The sequence below is a fragment of the Lissotriton helveticus genome, chromosome 2_1, assembly GCF_964261635.1.
Source record: "Lissotriton helveticus chromosome 2_1, aLisHel1.1, whole genome shotgun sequence".
NCBI lineage: Eukaryota > Metazoa > Chordata > Amphibia > Caudata > Salamandridae > Lissotriton > Lissotriton helveticus.
Genome location: NC_136059.1, coordinates 1165188969 through 1165208720, shown reverse-complemented (window position 1 = coordinate 1165208720; position 19752 = coordinate 1165188969).

The window sequence follows — 19752 nt, the reverse complement described above, 5'->3', positions numbered from 1 at the left end:
AAGGGGATGCCCAAGTGTTGGCAGCCCTTTTTAATACCAAACCAAAGTGCCCCGGGGGCACGCAAAGCGGCCACATACGCCCATTACACCCCCAGGACACTTAATGTAATATGGCCCCTGGCAATTACCTGATGTGGTAAATACCACCCAACTCTGAACTGCTCTCCCGGCATAAGCAGCAAACTTGTAAACAGGGCCTTTATGTTATTTGCTCCAGCTTTTTGCCCTTGTTTTTTCACATTTGGTTTAGAACATTATTTTAAATGACCCTCATAGACTCTTTATTAGACATTTTATCAGACACTGACTTCTATTCAGATCCACAAGGGTCCATGTTAGTGGTTCCTTTTTTTTACTTTTATTAGAAAGGTGAAATCGATTGCGTTTTCCACTTTTTCTTTATCACGTTTTTCTAGGCTTTTTAGCCAGCTTATACATTTTGTATTTTCAAGAGCTTTCCTTGATACCTTTTGTTTACTGAGTGTCTTCTTTGATGCTGTTGTAGTAATGAAATACAAAAAATGAAATAGCGCGCTGTTGATCCTTCCACCCACCATAGTATGTCCCTCTAAGTAAGTCATAAGTTCAGAGACTTAAAAAAAAAAAAGAAGAAAACTTGAGGGAAGAGACCTTTAGAGATATTTCAGTTTTTTTTCTAGGCTACTGCTCCTAAGATGGCATTCTCATGTCCTTGTTCTAGTCTTCATGACGTAATAACTTGACCGTGTGTATTGTTCAAAGCTGAACATGTAAGGGTGCACACTTATTTTTAGGTCTCGCGACCTATCGATGCGCGCATGCGCATCGAGCGGAGCGAGAATTCATGTCGGCAAAATCCTGTTCAAACTAAGGGTTTTCAGCCCGGCGTTTTCTTGCAGTTCACGTGAATCACGTGAGCAAACATGCACGAGCATTCACGGCCAGGGCTTCTCCTCCCCTAGCAGCACTCCTCCCACACCAGCAACTCCCCCCTCCCACACCAGCACCTCCCCTCTCTCTCCCCGCAAACACAGCCTTGCCGTAGCAGCACTCCTCCCACACCAGCACCTCCCCCCTCCCACACCAGCACCTCCCCTCTCTCCCCCCGCAAACACAGCCTTGCCGTAGCAGCACTCCTCCCACACCAGCACCTCCCCCCTCCCACACCAGCACCTCCCCTCTCTCTCCCCGCAAACACAGCCTTTCCTTTCATTTCTCCTCCCCCTCCCCAGCCCGTAGCAGAACTCCTCCTTTTGCCTTTTCCCATCACCTCACCTATTTTATTTAAAATAAAATATTAAATATAAATAGTTAAATATTTAAATAGAAATTTATCCGGCTCCATCTATTGAATATGCTGGCTCTTTAAGCCGCTCGACTTCCCGAGTATGCTACGGGACATATTACCTTGCCGCCCGTTCTTTTATTTTCCAAACGGACGCGAGTTTCGAGGATTAGGCTGTTTGCTACGGGGTTAGAGGCTAGTACCCTCTCTGTGTAATCCCGCCCTTCCGCTCTCGCAAACGGCACACCAGCACCTCCCCCCTCCCACACCAGCACCTCCCCTCTCTCTCCCCGCCCTCTCTCTCCCAGCAAACACAGCCTTTCCTTTCCTCTAAATTCTTGGACGAGTCGTGTTGTTTCAAGAGATGATTCTGCGCTCCGCCGCCATCTGCCAGAGCAGAGCCCGACTGCAGGGAGGAGATAGCGGTGTATCAAAGCCGAGACTGTACGACTTTCAGGGATTAAACGTGAACACGCGCCGCCCAAACTGAAACAACCCGAAAGAAAACATCCGATGCGGCAATTCCCAAGCAGAGCCTCGCTCCCTCGGGCTTCTGGTGAAAGAGCGCAGTGAGGAAAAGAAGAACAAGCATTGGCATAGCCAATAGGTCTCGCTTGTGGGACCTTATAAGTATTTAGTTACAAGGATATTGTGCTGCAAAACAAAATACTTATAAGGTCCCACAAGCGAGACCTATTGGCAATGCCAATGCTTGTTTCCTGTTGTAATCTGCTATTGTTTACGAAAGATGAGAGTGCCATGGTCAGGTGTAATTGCACCTCCTCCCCTATTGAATGTAAGCTTTTCTGGGGCCCAAAACATGATACACTTCCTGTCTCCTGTAGTACATTTCGTAAAGGGTGCCATTATTGTATTGAATAAATGAATGAATGAATTGACATTTGTAGAGCGCATGGCTACCAGAAGGCCTCCCAGTGCTTAGGATCAGAACCTACACAAATGACCAGCTTTAGACGATGGGGAACAAGAATGTTTTGAGCTGTCTTCGGAAGGACTTATAGTCGTCCTCCAGACGGTTGTAGTTAGGAAGAGCATTCCAGTTCTTGTAGGCGACGTAGCAGAATCATCTTCCCCACTTCTAGACCAATATATTCTAGGGACTACTGCCATGCACTTATTTCCAGAGTGCAAGGCTCTACTGGCACAGTAAGGAGAAATTATGGAATGTAAGATAGGCGGGCCCTTCGAGGAAAGAATCTTGTGTACAATACATAGGGACTTGAACTGTATCCTTTCAGCAACTGGGAGCCAGTGGAGGGAGGCTATAGAAGGACGTGCAGATTCCCTATGGGGGGTCTGTAAAAGGAGTTGAGCTGCACTATTTTGCACAGTCCGTAGCTTCTTTATCATTGCACGTTGGAAGCTCAGATAAAGAGCCTTTGCATAATCTAGACGGGAGAGAATTAAGGCTTGAACCAGCAGTTTCCTGGCATTGAAGGGCAGCAGGGGAAGGATTTTCCTAACCATCTTAATTATTCCGTAGCAGGTTCCTGATACCTTACGAGATTGCTCCTTCATGTCTATATTATGGTGAAGCCAGACTCCAAGGCTTTTTATATGTTATTTTGGATGGGGCATACTGTCCAGACATTTAGGCCAAAGAGAACTAGGGCCTAGTGGGGAAGGTTTACCCAAAAACATCGGATCCGTTTTTGCTCCATTCAATTGTAAATATGAGCCTTCCATCCAAGCTGACATTTTTTCCAAACATTTGGCCAGATTATTTTCCCCTTTCCCAGATTAATTAGGAGAGACAATCAATTGGGTATTGTCCGCATACGTGACGATCTCTATGCCAAAGGGTTTGACAATCTCGGCCAGAGGGCTCATATAAATGTTAAAGAGGGTGGGGCTAAGAAACGAGCCCTGAGGAACGCTGCAACTCAACAGCATACTCTTGGAAATGGAGTTGTCCTCATAGACCTGAAATGAACGTTTGTCTAAAAAAGACTCCAGCCATATTAGTGCAGTTCCCAACACCTCTACATCTCTGATTTTGGAGACTAGCAGTTGGTGGTTAACGGTATCAAAAGCTGCACTCAGATCGAGGAGGACCATTGCCGCCGAGCCTCCGGCATCCATCATTTTCCTTGCTTCCTCCACAACTACAACAAGAGCTGTCTCTGTTCCCTGATGGGGTCTAAAACCGGTTTGCGATGGATGAAATCATTCATTTTTCTCAAGGAAGGTGGACAAAATGGAGTTGACATGTTTTTCCACAATTTTAGCGATCCCTGGGAGAAGTGAGATTCGCTGATAATTAGCAAAAATGTCAGGGTCCGCACATGTTTTTTTAATCAATTCTTTAACCATGGCTCGATTCCACATAGCGGGGACGTCCCGGTGCCAGAGGCAAAAGGAAGATTAATAAAATCTAGGATAGTGGGGGCAACTGTTTCAAAGACTTGGGGGCATATTATCAATGGCCTTATCGCCGCATTAGCGGGATTTTTTTCCTGTTAAAGCGGCGATAATTTCATCGCCCTATTAGCAAGCTGTCGCTAACAGCAGTTAGCGACAGTTTGTAGGCGATAGCGAGCGGTTTGGGGCCCGCTTTGCATGTCAGCGATATTTATTGCTAATGGCATGCAAAGTGGGCGTACCCAACTTGTTAGTGACTGAAAGCAGTCTCTAACATCGCTATCGCCTATTATCAAAGCAGGCACAGCGATAAAAAAATTAGAGCTACTCGCGAATATCTCCGAAAACAAACGCCTGCACAGACCACTTCTTAACCTGTACATCCAATGGGAGTTGGATATTCAAGTTAAGACCCTATTGGCATTAATGCCTGAATATCGCTGGATTTCCAGCGACATTTACGCATTGAGCCGCTATCGCCAGATATTTCATCGCATTTGAGATAAACGTTGCTAATAGCACGTTATCTCTGCGATAAAATCCGGCAATGTGCGGCGATAAAAAAATGTCGCTAGGCTTATTTAGCGATAAATATTGCTAGTTGTTGATAATATGCCCCTTGGTTCAGAGCGGTGGGGGGCACATCTCTAGGGGAACCTGATTTTACTTTATTGAATTCGATTCTTAGGGATTTCATGTCCAGAGGAGGGAGGACCTCCAAAGGAGTGACAGGTGATTTAAATTTATTTTCCAATTGGAGGTCCCTCAAAGGGGCTGTGAGAGGCGGAAATGCTGAATAAATTGATTGAATTTTTTTTTTAAAGAATTTTGCTAAATTATTACAGCATCCTAGGATATCAGCAGCAGGTAAAGCTGGAGATGGGGGGCTAATAAGGGATTTAGCAATTTAAAAAATTTACGCTGAGAATTCGAGGCTGAGGTAATCCTAGTTGCATAATACAGGGATTGGGCTTTTCTAATTTTTAGCTTATACATTTTTGTAGACTCCCTGTAAACGCACTTTCTCTCATCAGAGAAATCTTTCCTCCACTGCCTCTCCGATTGTTTACATTTTAGTTTCAGCTCTCTAAGCTTGGGGGTGTACCATGCAATCTTCTTAGAGCCCTTCTTATTGATTGTCCATTTCTTAAGGCCACCAAGTCTAAAACCAACACAGAATACCAATACTGATCACAACTTTACATTCTACTCAAGCAAAGGACCGAGGAAACTAAATCAAAGGTATCAAACCAGCATATTATGAATTCTCAATTTTATATGCAACATTCTTTGAATTATTTTCGAACTGATTTACTCAAATTTGAAGTTTAGAAAAACACTTAAAACAAATACATCTAATCACCATAGAGACAACGCACTCACTCAAACACTTCTGTATGTCTTGCTTTCTTGCCCGAAGTGCGCTGGGTATGGCCAGACCTGGGTCCTGGGATCACTGGGTCACTGGATTCAAGCTAGCTTGGCTGATTAGGGATGATGCCCCGAAACTGGTCCCAGGATGCTTGAATCCGGTCCAGGGAATACCTGGCTTGGCAGTTTGGTCTGGACTGTTCCCATGAGGCACAGGATCAAGACTGATTTACATATGGCTGGGTCTAAACTGGGGTGGCATGGTGAGCAAAAGAAAAATGGATTTAACCCAGATCTATTGACTGTGGGTGAATGTTTGATTTGCTCAGCATTCCATCTATCATCTGTGTGTCTTTTGCAGGCCCACCAGTAGCTTTTAGTTTACAGGCTCTAGGCACATGTAGTGCCATTTACTAGGGATGTATAGGTAAATACAATATGCCAGTTGGGTATGAGCCAACATTACCATGTTTAGAGGAAAAAGCACATGCATTTTAGCACTGGTTAGCAGTGGGAAAGTGTCCAGAGTACTAAAGCCAGCAAAGGCGAGCACAGAAAAGCAGGAGGTGACCGCGCAGAAAGGTCCCACAATAGTGAACGCATTTTTATGGTTAGTTATGATCTTGGTATTTGAGACAACATTGATGAAACATCTTTACTATTGGAGGAAAAGTAATTTTTCAAAAACGCTCTTGGGGGTCTTCAAGGCACCTCCACTTTTGCCTTTCATGAGGAGCCAGAATCTAAATATTTAGACCATCTCCTCAAATTAGCCCTTCTTTTGCTTTGGATTTTAGTTTGGTTGAACCCAGCTGCTCAATTTTGTTTGAAAAACAAAAGTAATTGTATGAAGCTTTATGGTTATTTTAAAATTCCCTGGCTCAGTTGAGTAAGGAAACCATCCAATAAGTTTGGGAGGGCCACTCTACTTACCAACCCATGAAATATACAACCTAAGAACAAGTTATGGGCTAAGATGACATTTGCATTATGTTCTGAATGTAACATAGAATGTTTAAAAGTTACTAGTCTCTACTCTAAGCCACCCTCCTCTACACTACTTTAGTGTATGCCACTGTTTCTATTCCAGTATTAGTCACTGTACTCCACTTTATGCCACTCTATGCCACTCTACTCTACCCCACTCTACTCTGCCCTAATTCACTCTACTCCACTTCACTCTACCCCCACTTCACTCTACCCTACTTTACTCAACATCACTCTACTGTTTTGCCACTATATTCTACCCACTCAACTCTACTCCACTTCACTCTACCTCACTTGACTCTACCACATTTCGCCCAATAACACTCTATGGTTGGCCACTCTACTGTACGCCACTTTACTATATACCACTTCACTCTACCCCAGTTCATTCTGTCCCACTCTACTGTACACCACTATTGTTGTATGGCGTTTTAGGATCTGAGCGAAATGTCCCGATTCATGCCCTTATATAGGTACAATTCACATTGCCCTAATATAGGCATAGAAATCATACTCATATTTAGACATAGCCCATGCAGTCCAAATACAGGCATGGCTACTTCCACCCGTACCAAAACGTCACAACAATTTCTTGGAAAATCGGCTTAAGCATTCAGGGACCTCCCCTTGCTTGAAAATTGATTTGTCCAAGAACTCTTAGACTTTACAAAGAACTACTATTCCCTTGGGGTTCTTTACTGACGTTATCATGCCCGACTTTACATCAAACTAGGCACCTTCAAGGTATAAATATGCCTTCACTTGCTCTAGCAAGACACGGTGGTTCGGAGCAGCTCGACTATCTACTTGGCCGATGCAGCTCGCTACAGCAAGTGTCGAAGGAAGCCGAACCTCCAGCTGAGGCACTGATCGAGAAGCTGTCCTTTCTCTCGCCGAGAACCCAGCTCCAGTGTTTTCTCCTAAAAAGTTTCGTTATAAACTAAGGTATGGAGCTGATTAGACCCTAAGAGAGATCTTGGATAGATTCTTGGCAAAGAAAACCAAACCTATGCTACAGAAATACTTACTCCCTCACGCGTACTAGACTGTTAGGTGCATTGGGGTAGGCGTATTCTAGAAGCACCAGTTGAGCACTTTTAGCCATTATTATTTATGTATGTACTTGTATATGGCTTAGAAAACATACAATGCTTTTACAGTATTATTTTATAATTCTATTCTCGCTGTACGCATTATACTTTGTAGCCTGCATCACGATTGCAGCAGTTTACTTTACTTGCATGAGAAAGAAGACTGTTCAATAAATCCTTTTATTGAAAACGCCCATCTCTCTATTTCTCTGCACCTCTGTTAAAACGAGGCATGTATGATTGACTGAGTAAAATATTTATCTATTGTTTCTACGACTCTGAAGATTATTCTTGGGGAATTAAAGTTGTCATGTTTATGCGGTTGTCAGAAACGAATCCCTTCTTGTGTATTCGAGAAAGTTTCTAGTGACCTCTGAGCTAGCAGGCACTCACTATTAAGTTTAGTATATTCAATAGAGACCTAGTCGACCTCAGTCCTACGTCTGATCTATAGGATATATTATTCCAATGTGCAGAGACTATTGGGAATATAGGAACTACACTACACTATACTCTAGGCCATTCCACAACACTCTAGGCCTCTCTACTCAACCCTACTTCACTCTACCCACTTCACTATACCATTTTCCACTCTAAGCAGCTCTACTCTACACCACTCTACTCTATGTCATTCTTCTCTATGCCACTCCACCCTTTGCCACTGTACACTACTCTGCACCACTTTATTCTACACCACTGCACTTATGCCACTGCACTCTACTCTACCCCACTTCACTCTATGTCACTCTACTCTATGCCACTGTTGTCTACACCAGTGTCCTCTACCCCCACTTCACTCTAACCCATTTGTAGCTATCCCACTTCTCTCTAAGCCACTCTGCCACCGGACGCTGTGCCACTTTACTCTACCCCACGTCAGTCTACCTTTCTTCATTTTACACCATTTCACAATACGCCACTCTACTTTAAGCCACTCTACTGTGCACCATTCTATTCTTTGTCACTTCACTCTACTCTACTTCACTCTACCCACTACACTCTATGCCACTCTACTCCATTTCACTCTACTCTCACTTCACTCTACCCTACTTTACTCAACACCACTCTACTGTTTTGCCACTCTACTTTACCCATTCAACTGTACTCCACTTGACTCTACCCCACTTGGCTCTACCCCATTTTGCTCTATGACACTCTACTTAATTCCACTCTAATGTATGCCATTGTACTTTATGCCACTTCACTCTACCTGTGTTCACTCTACCACACTTTATTGTACGTCACTCTACTCTATGCCTCTCTACTATATGCTACTCCACAACACTCTAGGCCACTCTACGCAGTCCCACTTCACTTTACCCACTTCACTCTGCCCTTCTTCACTCTAAGCCACTCTACTCTATGTCATTCTCTATGCCACGCTACCGTTTGCTACTGTACATTATTCTGCACCACTTTACTCTACACCCCTGCACTCTACTCTACCCTACTTCATTCTATGCCATTTTACTCTACACCACCGTAGTCTACACCATTGTGCTCTACCCTGACTTTCCTCTAGCCCACTTTAATCAATCCTATTTCTCTCTATGTCACTCTACTGTATGCCACCGGACTCTGTGCCACTCTTCTCTACCCCACTTCATTCTACCATACTTCACTTTACCCCACTTCACACTACACCACTCTACTCTATGACACTCTGCTGTACACCACTCTATTCTTTGTCACTTTACTCTGCCCCACTTCACTCTACCGCACTTTGCTGTACACTACTCTCTTGAAAGCCACTGTACCCCACTATACTTTCCTCCAATTCTCACTACCCCACTTCACTGTACCCTACTTCACTCTACGTCATTCTACTGTATGCCAATTTACTCTGCGATGCTCTACTCTACCCCACTGTACTCTAAATCACTCTACTTTACACCAATCTAAGCCACTCTACCCAACTCCGCTGTACACCACTCAAATCCACTCTACTGAACTCCACTCTCCACCACTGCACTCTACGCTTATGCATTCTACTGTGCACAACTGCACTCGACAACATTCTAGACTCCACCACTCTACTCCAACCCACTTCACTTGATGTCATTCTACCCTATGACATTGTACTATATGCCACTCTACTCTACTCCACTTCACCCTACCCAACTTCTCTGTATGTGTCTCTACTGTGCACCACTCTACTCTAGTCTGCACTAATCTACATTACACTACTGCACTCTATACCATTCTACACTGTAAGCCATTGCACTCTACGCTACTGTACTGTATACTGTACCACTTTACTCAATCTCACAGCACTCTATTGCTCTGCACTCTACTCTGCACCACTCTACTCTACTCCACCATACCCTAAGCCACTGCACTGTACTCTACCCCACTGTACCCCAAGCTACTCTACACCATTGTAGTGTATGCCACTGTACTCTACCCCACTTCACTGTACCACACTTCACTCAGCCGCATCTACTCAATGCCACTGTACTCTATGCCACTCTACTATATGTCAAAGAAATAGTACCAAAATAAACAACATTATAGAATTAGAAACCAAGTGTTACAACAAAAAAAAAACATAGAAACTCAATTAAATAAACAATGGTGAAAGATAAGTTACAGTTAGGAAAACTTAATTTATTATTTCCACACAAAAAACTACAGAAATCTTAAAAATAATTTTTTTAGTTTTAACTTATAATTTCTGCTGGAAAACAATCTATAACTTATGCATTTTCGTACTGAGTGTTCTCTACTTGCTAGAGACACTACATAAACTGTAACTTGCACCTTCCCAATGCAGAGCTGATATATGTTCATATTACATCAGTTATAGCATGCTAAATCTCAGCATTTATAACAAAACTCATGCCATCTCAAATGACAACATTTACAATAACACTGGGCATGGTAGATAGCCAAGTTATAGTGTATGTAGTGTGCCTAGTGAGTTGAAAACACTCTGCACAAAGGTGCACACGTTTTAGAAAGTTTTCGCCATGACAGAAATTATTAAAGATATAACTATAACTTTTTAGAAGAAGATGGGGAAGCTGATGCATTTAGTGAAGGTATTGCTGAATAATTCTACTTATGCCCTATTCTTGTAGGGACATGTGAAGAGGAAATTGTCTAGTACTCATAACTATATTAAGCAATGGTGATATTGTAATAAAGTTCTAGAAGAGAGTTTTCCCCTTCCTGTTTCATTCCCACCAATAAAAGACTAATTTAATTCAGATGAGAGAAAAAGGAAACCACCCTGACAAATTTGAGATTACAGGAGGTACCCCTTGTTTGCCATTTATTAGAGGACGTTTTTGAACCCACTCTACTGTATATATATATATTATTAAAACTTGTGACAGTTGAATGAAAAGACAGTTCTCTAGTGAATTACCTAGAACCTTTGCTTACCTTTCCTCTATTTTCTCTTCCCCTGTTCCATACAAACCAAACACAGCTGTGCCCCCTATCCCCAATTACCTTAACTCAGTGCCCCGCCTCTGTTGCCCATGGAACATCTTTCTTTCTGCATTACTTGTTTGCTGCTGCCTCTCAGCTGCTGCTGTGTTGCCAGGCCCAAACTACTAAGCAAGCACATCCCCCTTAAAAGATGCTCTAATTAAGGAAAATGGCATCTTTTATAAGAAGTCCAAAATGTGTCCTGCTCTCAGAAATCATCCTTAGGGATGATCATGAACATTAAAAAAAACTGCATTCTCATGAATGAAGAAACCATTTATGTAACATAAGTTAAAAATATACCCATTATTCTTTGCAGACATAACTTCAAAGAATAATGTGCAAACAGCCAAATACTGTCAGAGTTCAGAACAAAATATCTGTTTGCCAATACCTGAAGCTCCTGAAGCAATAGATGGATATCTACATTTGTTATTTTAATTGCATGCCACATGTAGCTTAATTCATGCACATACTGTTGTTCGTGTATGCACTCACTTTCAAAATATTCACTTTCATGCACCCCTATTATAAGATGGCCATCAAGCTGCCAAATTTCAGATAATCACTGGGCCATTGACTACATAGCAGAAGTGAATATGTACTAGCCACTGCCCCGATATATAAATATATATATAAAAATATTGAATGTATTTTCATCATTCACCACAACACACATCACTTCTTTACTGTTACATATATCTGTGTTAAAGTGATGGCATTGGTCATTGTGTTCTGAAATATGGTCTCTAAAGAAAATTTCTGGCAAGAAGGCTAATATATCCCTTATTTTGTCAATATTAACATTAAAACATTGTTACTTATATAATAGCACCTTGAGGAAAATGCTGTAAAACTTCTTCGGGGTGTAGCTCACCACAGTTCATATACATGTGTAAAGATATATTTGTTTAAAAAAGATATAGCTTTGACTGGACATTGAATGTATTGATGGTAATAACTTTATCAAAATGCAAGAGTTTGAAATCCCCTGCAACCACGTACATTAAGCCTCGACTGCTATAACTACACTATACCGGGAGTGAGAGTGCTTAGGTGTGTAATTTGCAATCTCTCATCTGATGGATCTTTGTAAGTTGACTGAGACGCCAAGAGAGTTAACAATAAGGAAACAATTCAATCTTCATCAACCCTATTTGGTCCCACAATAAGGACCAAAAATCAGTATTTGAATTTTCCAATTAATAGTCAATCCAATATTTAGGCATATCAAGAGATTATTAAAATGACACAAGATTGAAGCCGGCAAGCTGAAATATGGCAAACAGTTGAATCTCAATAGGAAAAGATACAAATTAATCACAGCCACAGCAATACAAAGACTGAGAATTAGAAATAGGTGTTCCATAAAGAAACTCTGAGTCTCTCTCCTAAACATGAATAAGTTCTAATGTTTTCTAGTTAAAGTTCTACGTTTAGAATAAGAACGATACATAGTAGAGGGTTTCAAGAAAATGTGAACATGCAGGAAGGTGTCAGCATAGTAAAGACTCCAGTAGAAGTCTTTCAGGATTGGAATAAGGGTTTAGCATGAAGCTTCACACTTGCAAGAATAAAGGAAGCAGAGAGGTCTGAGGTCTATACCCCTCCAAGTCTAAGGTGATCTGCTAAACATTAATTAAAACAAACAGAAACTTCAGCAACAATTGTATCTATTCCTACCCCACCAGGACCCAATCATTTAAATCCTTGTGTTGTGCATTTGCAACATTACTAGAGTTTTCCATTCTACAGAACATGGAAATTACTGCATCCTTGAACATTCTCTGTTTCTGATAATGAGTAGATGCATAGGAGGCTTCATCCACTCATTAGGTCTTCACGTTTCTTGCCAAAATATCTCTTCTCGGGCCTTACTATCTAGAAACTAGTACAGACAACAATACTCCTTTCTACAGATAATGAATATTTGAGAACACACCTGCAAAAGAAAGAACACTGGTAGAAATGGGGTCTCTAGTTGGCAGTGTTATGCACCCTATCCAAGTAGGGACCCACATTCCTAGTCAGAATAAGTCAGTTACACACCAAAAATATCCTGTGCTCACCCACTTGGTAATCCCCAGAGTCAATATGTAAATTATTTCTGCACCCACACACAGTAACACAGTGAAAACACCACAAAAGTACTCCACTCCAGTTTAGAAAAGTAGCCAATATTTATCTGAACAAAACAAGATGACAACGTCAAAAATCCAATATACACAAGTCAAGATATGAATTTCCAAAGATTACATCAGGTATAGATTTTAGAAAGCAATAGCTCCAACAGGGCTATCTGGTCACGCTTGACATTGACAACTCTACCAAGTCCATCCAAACTTGACGGAGAGAGGGCCGTTGTCCCAAGTCACATGCATCCTGGTACAGTACTTTGTAGGTGTTCGAAATCAAAGATGATGCAAGACACAGAAGTGAGGTGTTGGGGAGGCAAATGCAGCATTGGTTCCTCACTGCTAAACAGGTCATTGGCATGTTGGCACTCGAGGACAGTGAGTTGCACAAAGGAGGTGAGGCATCATTGAGGCAAGTGAGGTTTTGGATGCTGGCGGCGGTTCAGAGTCAAGGAGTCACTGATGCTCGGGATGTTGCAGGGCATAGGGGAGGTTATGTGGCAGTTGCCGAGATGACCCTTGGTTCCTTACTGCTGTGCAGTGTCGATGATATAGTCGGAGGTCAGCTGCAAGGCTCTGTTTTTGCAGCATCGAGGTCGAAGCACTGGTCCACAGCTGCAACATCAGAGTCAGACAGTGTGTCATGGATGAAGGTGGCACAGTGTTTGGGACTCCTGCAGTGGTGATTCCTCTGAAGAGCACAATGTCTTTGAGGCCTGATTGTTAGTTGCAGTCATTTCGCTGAGCGGGGACCACAGCTTTGGTGCATGTAGAGGCAGGGCATCAAAGTTGCAGACAGGAGTCTGTTCCGAAGTTTCTTGATGTCAGGTTCTTCTGGGAACAATTAAACTCACTTCAAAAGGCTGTGAAACTGGATTTGGCACCACTTGGCAAGTAGGGCGCTTAGCAGAGGAGCCTAGGTGCTACTGGTGAAGTCTTTGATGGCCCTGAGACTTCCAACAGGAGGAAAGCTTGACTCAAACCCTTGTAGAAACTTTAGAAAGCAGGATGTAGAGAGCAACGTCCAGTCCTCTCACTCCCAGGACAGAAGCAGCAGGCAGCAGGCCAACACAACAAAGCAAACAGCAAAGTGACAGGTCCTCCTGGAAGCACAACAGATATTTTTCCTGGCAGAATATCCTCAGTCCAGAAGTGTTCCTAGTATATGGTGTCAGAGGTAGAGTACTTATACCCATTTTGGCCTTTGAAGTAGAGAGACTTCAAAGAAAGGGCTTTGTAGTGCACAAGACTCTGCCCTTCAGGGCCCTGGCTCCAGACACACTATATGATGGTGGAGAACTCTTTGCATAGGGATAGGCACACCCTATTCAGGTGCAAGTGTCAGCTCCACCCACCACTCTAGCTCAGGATGGCCCACCAGCCTGGTGATGGGTCATCAGGATATGCCAGGCACACCTCAGCTCCCTGTGTGTGTGGCTGTCTAGAGGGAATTTACAAAGCCCAACTGTATCCAACCCAGACGTGTATTCTAGGGACTGGCAGAGGCACAGAATTGTTAAGTAAAAACATTTAAACTTTCTATAAGTGGAATTTTCAGACCTGCAATTTAAAAAACAACTTTCATAATAGATGTGTTTTTATATTGCGAGTCCAGAGACACCAAACTCCAATCTTCTATCTGCTCCCTGTTGGAAGATACAATTGTAAGATGTTACAAGGCAGCTCTAATGCTAACCTATAGGAGATATGTTATGTTATGTTTAGGTCTCTTCTATAGCGCACGGCTACCCGAAAGGGCGTCCCGGCGGTTTGGCAAAGAGAACTACAGCGGAGAACACAACACAGCTGCTCGCGAAGGTCAAGGGAAAAATCATTCTGAAAAGAGCCAGGTTTTCAGCTCCCTTCTAAAAGAAAGGAGACTGGTTGACTTTCTTAAAGAAACCGGCAGCTCATTCCAGCAACGCGGGACCAAGTAGCGGAAGGAGCGCCCTCCGATCCGGGCAAGTTTAATAGGGGGAACCTCGGCTTTAGCCAACAAGGCGGAACGCAGAGTCCTCCTTGGAGCATAAAAAGCCAATCGCTTCCCCAGATACTTAGGGCCGATCATATGAAGGGCCTTGAAAGCCAGAGTCAAAACCTTGAAGGTGATTCTTTGAGCAATGGGCAACCAGTGCAGTCTCTTTAGAAGTTCCGAGGCTCTTGCCCTGCGTGGAAGACCAAAAATGGCTCTTGCAGCCGAGTTCTGTACAATCTGCAAGCGGGCCAGCAGATATTTAGGCAGCCCGAGATACAGGGCATTCGTGTAGTCAAGTCGCGAGCCAATTAGAGACTGCACAATGATTTTTTTGTGTTGCAAGGACAGCAAAGGGAGAAACTTCCGAAGCATTTTTAAAATGCCGAACCATTTCCCCGTCAGACCAACAATTTGCGGTCCGAAAGAAAGGCCGTCATCACACTGCACACCAAGGTTTTTAGCTTTCACCGAGGGCACATCAGGAGGAAACATGTCCTGTGGCCACCAGGTCTTCCAACTAGGATCCGGCGGACATCCGAAGAAGAGCAACTCCGACTTGTCGGAGTTGCACTTCAGACTGTTCCGCCGAAACCAGTCAAAGACCACACCCAGACATTCCCCGATCCGACCACCATCAAAAGCCTCTCCCTTCTTACAAGTAAAAAGGAGCTGGGTGTCATCAGCATAGGATATGATCCGGGCACCAAAAGATTCCACAACCGCCGCCAGAGGGGCCACGTAGATATTGAAGAGGGTGGGGCTCAGGATAGAACCCTGAGGAACCCCCACCTCCAGCGCCGGCATATCTGCGGAAAACGGTGGTGCCCAGACCACTTGTCGACGGCCGGTCAGAAAGGATTGAAACCAGTTCCACACCGTCCCACGGAACCCGATCTCCCAGAGTCTAGAAAGGAGACCGCTATGGGGAACGGTGTCGAACGCCGCCGACAAGTCCAGCATAACCAAGATCGCCTTCCCTCCCCGATCTAAGGTCTCCCTGATGGCGTCGGTGATCTCGAGCAAAGCTGTCTCTGTGCTGTAATTCGCACGGAAGCCCGACTGAGAATCATGTAAGATGTTATTGCTCTCTATAAAGCTGGAGATAGTGAGCTGTACATGTTTCTCGATAACCTTAGCCAGAGCAGGGAGGAGGGAGATCGGCCTATAGTTAGCATGGACAAGAGGATCCAATGTAGGCTTTTTGAGTAGCGGCAGGATCAGAGCGTGCTTCCAGGCCGATGGAACTTCGCCCAATATCAAGGAGAGATTAAGCAGCGGGTTAAGCAAGCTGTTAATTGCAGGCGCTATTTTTCCTAGGCATTTTGCTGGGCATGGGTCCACCGGTGAACCTGACTGGAGCCGGGAGAGGAGATCAAGAGAGGAGGTGACGGATAACGGAGGAAAGTCCGAGAGGACTGGACTCTTCTCGTCCGATGGCAAAGGGAGAGTCACCTGCAAACCTGTGGGTGATCCAGCGTCTATACCAGGGAAAGTGTCCTGAATGGACTTGATTTTATTTATAAAAAAGTCCCCAAGCTGGCTAATCCAAACTGCGGAGTGCGAGTGGACGGGCGCGCTCGAGGAGGGGGAAACGAACTCCTTTATAATCCGAAAGAGTTCTTTACTCCTATTTTCCGCCTCATCGATTCTGCGCTCCAAATACACTTTTTTCCCTCAGATATATGCTTGTGATAGCTCCTGATCGCATCCCGATATTTAATTTTATCATCAAGATCATACTTACGTCGCCACAATCTCTCGGCTTTCTTGCAATCTTGGCGCATTAGCCCAAGCGCCGGGGTAAACCAGGGGGCCGAAACAGGTCTGGCCACAGATTTGACTGGTTTCCCCGGAGCGAGCTCCTCAAATCTAGCTGCCAACCACTTCTGGACAGAGTCTAGATTTTCCTCCAAGTTGCCAGAGAGCGGACAGGGATGCCGCTGAAGGGCGTCAGACAGCATCTCCGCCGTGACCCTGTAAAACGGCCGCCCCATCCGTTTCACCTCCCTCAATGATCTGGACCCAGAGGAGGCAGAAGAAAGGATGCAGAAGTCAATTAAAAAGTGGTCAGTCCATAGCACAGGACGTGGCAGGGATACTTCAATCGGCCTGGTCGAAAAAACCTGATCAATTGTATGACCTTTGATGTGGGTGGGGCTGGTAATATAAGAGATCATCCCTAAAGGGCCAACCGTCTCCTGCAATTTAATAGTATCGGGGTTCACTACATCGTCCATATGGACATTCAGATCCCCCATCAGGAAACAGTGCTCCGATCTGAGGCAAGGCACCGAAAGTGCCGCCTGCAGATCCTCAAAAAAAGAGCCAAAAGGCCCTGGAGCTCTGTAGATAAGGATCCCGGTGCACGTGTGACAGGAAGAAAGCCCGAGGGTAAAACCTAAGGCTTCACAACTGGTGATGTTCTCAATGGCAAAGATAGAACAGGGGACACTCTTAGCCACAAACAGGGCTACGCCCCCACCTCTCCCTCCCACTCTATCCCTCCTAAAAATATTGTAGTTGGAGGGAATAGCAGTCGCCAGATCAGGACCCGAGGACTCTCCGAGCCATGTCTCCGTAAGAAAAAGGCAAGTTGTTTTAATGCCAGATAGCAGATTCCAGATATCATTGGCATGTCTGCTAAGAGATCTGGTATTAAGTAGGGAGCAATGATGGCGCGTAGGAGAGGGTTCCTTGGTGGCCTCCCTCAAAGCTGAAACCCGCCAGCCGCATGCCACGCAGCCCCTCTTAAGGGAGCGGCCGCAAGGCAAAACATGGTGGCAGGCAGGAGACTGACTGCGTAGAGCCAATAGCTCCATCGAAGAATAGGAAAACATCTGAGCGGAGCATGCACCCTAAACCTAAGAGTACATAGTGCCACGATAATAATCCCTGCCCTACCTCGTCCGCCTCCGAGACGCTGATGAGCGCAGACGGGCAGGACTCTGGCACAACTCAGGCGCAGGGAAGGCGCTCCCGCTGCGCGATTCCGCTGCGCGTCAGAAGACGAGCTTTAAATAGCCTGTTCCCAGCGTCAGCCGACGCAGGGACGCTCAGCAATGGCGTCCGATTCCTCCCTGCCCAATCCAAGATGTCACTCCCCGCCCTCTGCCTCCCCAGAACCGGACCCGCAGAACTGCGGTGAGTTTTCCAGGAAATTAGAGTGCAAGTAAGGGCCAGACAACGTAGGTAAAAGCAGGGGAAAACGAAAATTATATTAAAAATAAAATACCAAAAACGGGAATTTAAAAAGATAAGCGCAGCGCTCTAGGCGCATAAAACCTGCAGCGAGGCGCCGCAGCCGCTCTCAGCCACAGGAAACAAATTGCCAGGCTGCCCCCACAGTGGCCTCGCCCTAAATAGCCTGTTCCCAGCGTCAGCCGACGCAGGGACGCTCAGCAATGGCGTCCGATTCCTCCCTGCCCAATCCAAGATGTCACTCCCCGCCATCTGCCTCCCCAGAACCGGACCCGCAGAACTGCGGTGAGTTTTCCAGGAAATTAGAGTGCAAGTAAGGGCCAGACAACGTAGGTAAAAGCAGGGGAAAACGAAAATTATATTAAAAATAAAATACCAAAAACGGGAATTTAAAAAGATAAGCGCAGCGCTCTAGGTGCATAAAACCTGCAGCGAGGCGCCGCAGCCGCTCTCAGCCACAGGAAACAAATTGCCAGCCTTGCTGTGGGGGGAAATGCATTTAGCAGTTTTTTACTACAAGGACATGTAAAACTCACATGTACATGCCCTATTTTTAAGTAGGTGAACTTGCTAGGTCAAAATGGCTGTTTAAAACTACACCCACAGGCTCTGCAGAGGCAGGCATGAGACATGTTTGCAGGGCTACACATGTGGGTGGCACAATCAGTGCTTCTGGCCCTCTTGTAGAATTTGATTTACAGGCACTGGACACACATAGTGCACTTTACTAGGGACTTACTAGTAAATCAAAGATGTCAATCATGGAGAAACCCAATGCCATTACCTTTTGACAGAGCACAGGCTCTTTAGCACCTGTGAGCAGTAGTAAAGTGCCTAAAGTCCTAAAAACTGCAAAAACGAAGTTCAGCACACAGTCAAAAACATGAGGCCAGGAGCAAAAAGGCAAGGGAAACAACACCAAAAGATTGCAGGTCTAACAAAAATGTTGACCAAGCAAAGTACCATAACAAAATATTTAAATGTACACTTCAAATTCATGGGTACTTGTTCACATGTAACTCAAGAACAAATGCAAACATAGCATGATTACACTTTCAAATATGACCTTCAGAATATATGCAAGTGCGACTTAAAGTATAAATGCAAATGTGACTGCAGAATTCGTCTTCATGTTAAACTGAACATTAGCCCACACATTTATAAAACTCTAGTTTCCACAGTAAACAAATGGCATTAAATGGCATTAATGCGTTTAAATGTTCACACACATTAATATAGTCATGGCACTCAGTAAATACAGTGTCAAAATATAAATGCAAATTGCACAATTCTAAAGTGTAGGTTATGGAGTCTAACTTGTACTGGTCCAGCTGCATCAAGCAAGAGGGAGAACATTGCTTAAACAGCAGTGCCATCATTGTGAGTGCTCCATTCAACTCTAATATGTTTGTTAACTCCTGTTAAAGCGCATACAGGAATTCCAGATTTTGCAGCAAACACTACACCCCACCAATTTTTCCTAGTTACATTTTGGTGGGTCAAACTTGACTAAATCTACCAGGGGAAAAATGTGTGCTGAATACCATGACTAGGGTATGCATATTTTGGTGAGGTAAGCACCACAATTTGCATGCTATGCCCTGCTTTGACCTTGACAAATTCAGAATACCTTAGTGTAAGATTTTGTCATTTGCCATAATTGTATCATCCAAGACATGCCACTCGTAAAAATGGCCTAGTGTTTCATAGTACCTAATGCCTAGGCCATTGACAGTCACCAAAAGTGTCCACCATATCTAGCAATGAGTAATCACTGACTGGCTAGCACTCCCAAAAACACTTCAAATCAGCGTAATATTCATATTGTTCACTATCCTTTCCCTGCTTTTCTTTCCTGCATTTTGTTGATTTGGTGGTTTTTGGGAATTTATTTGCTACCGGGTTTGCTCAAAG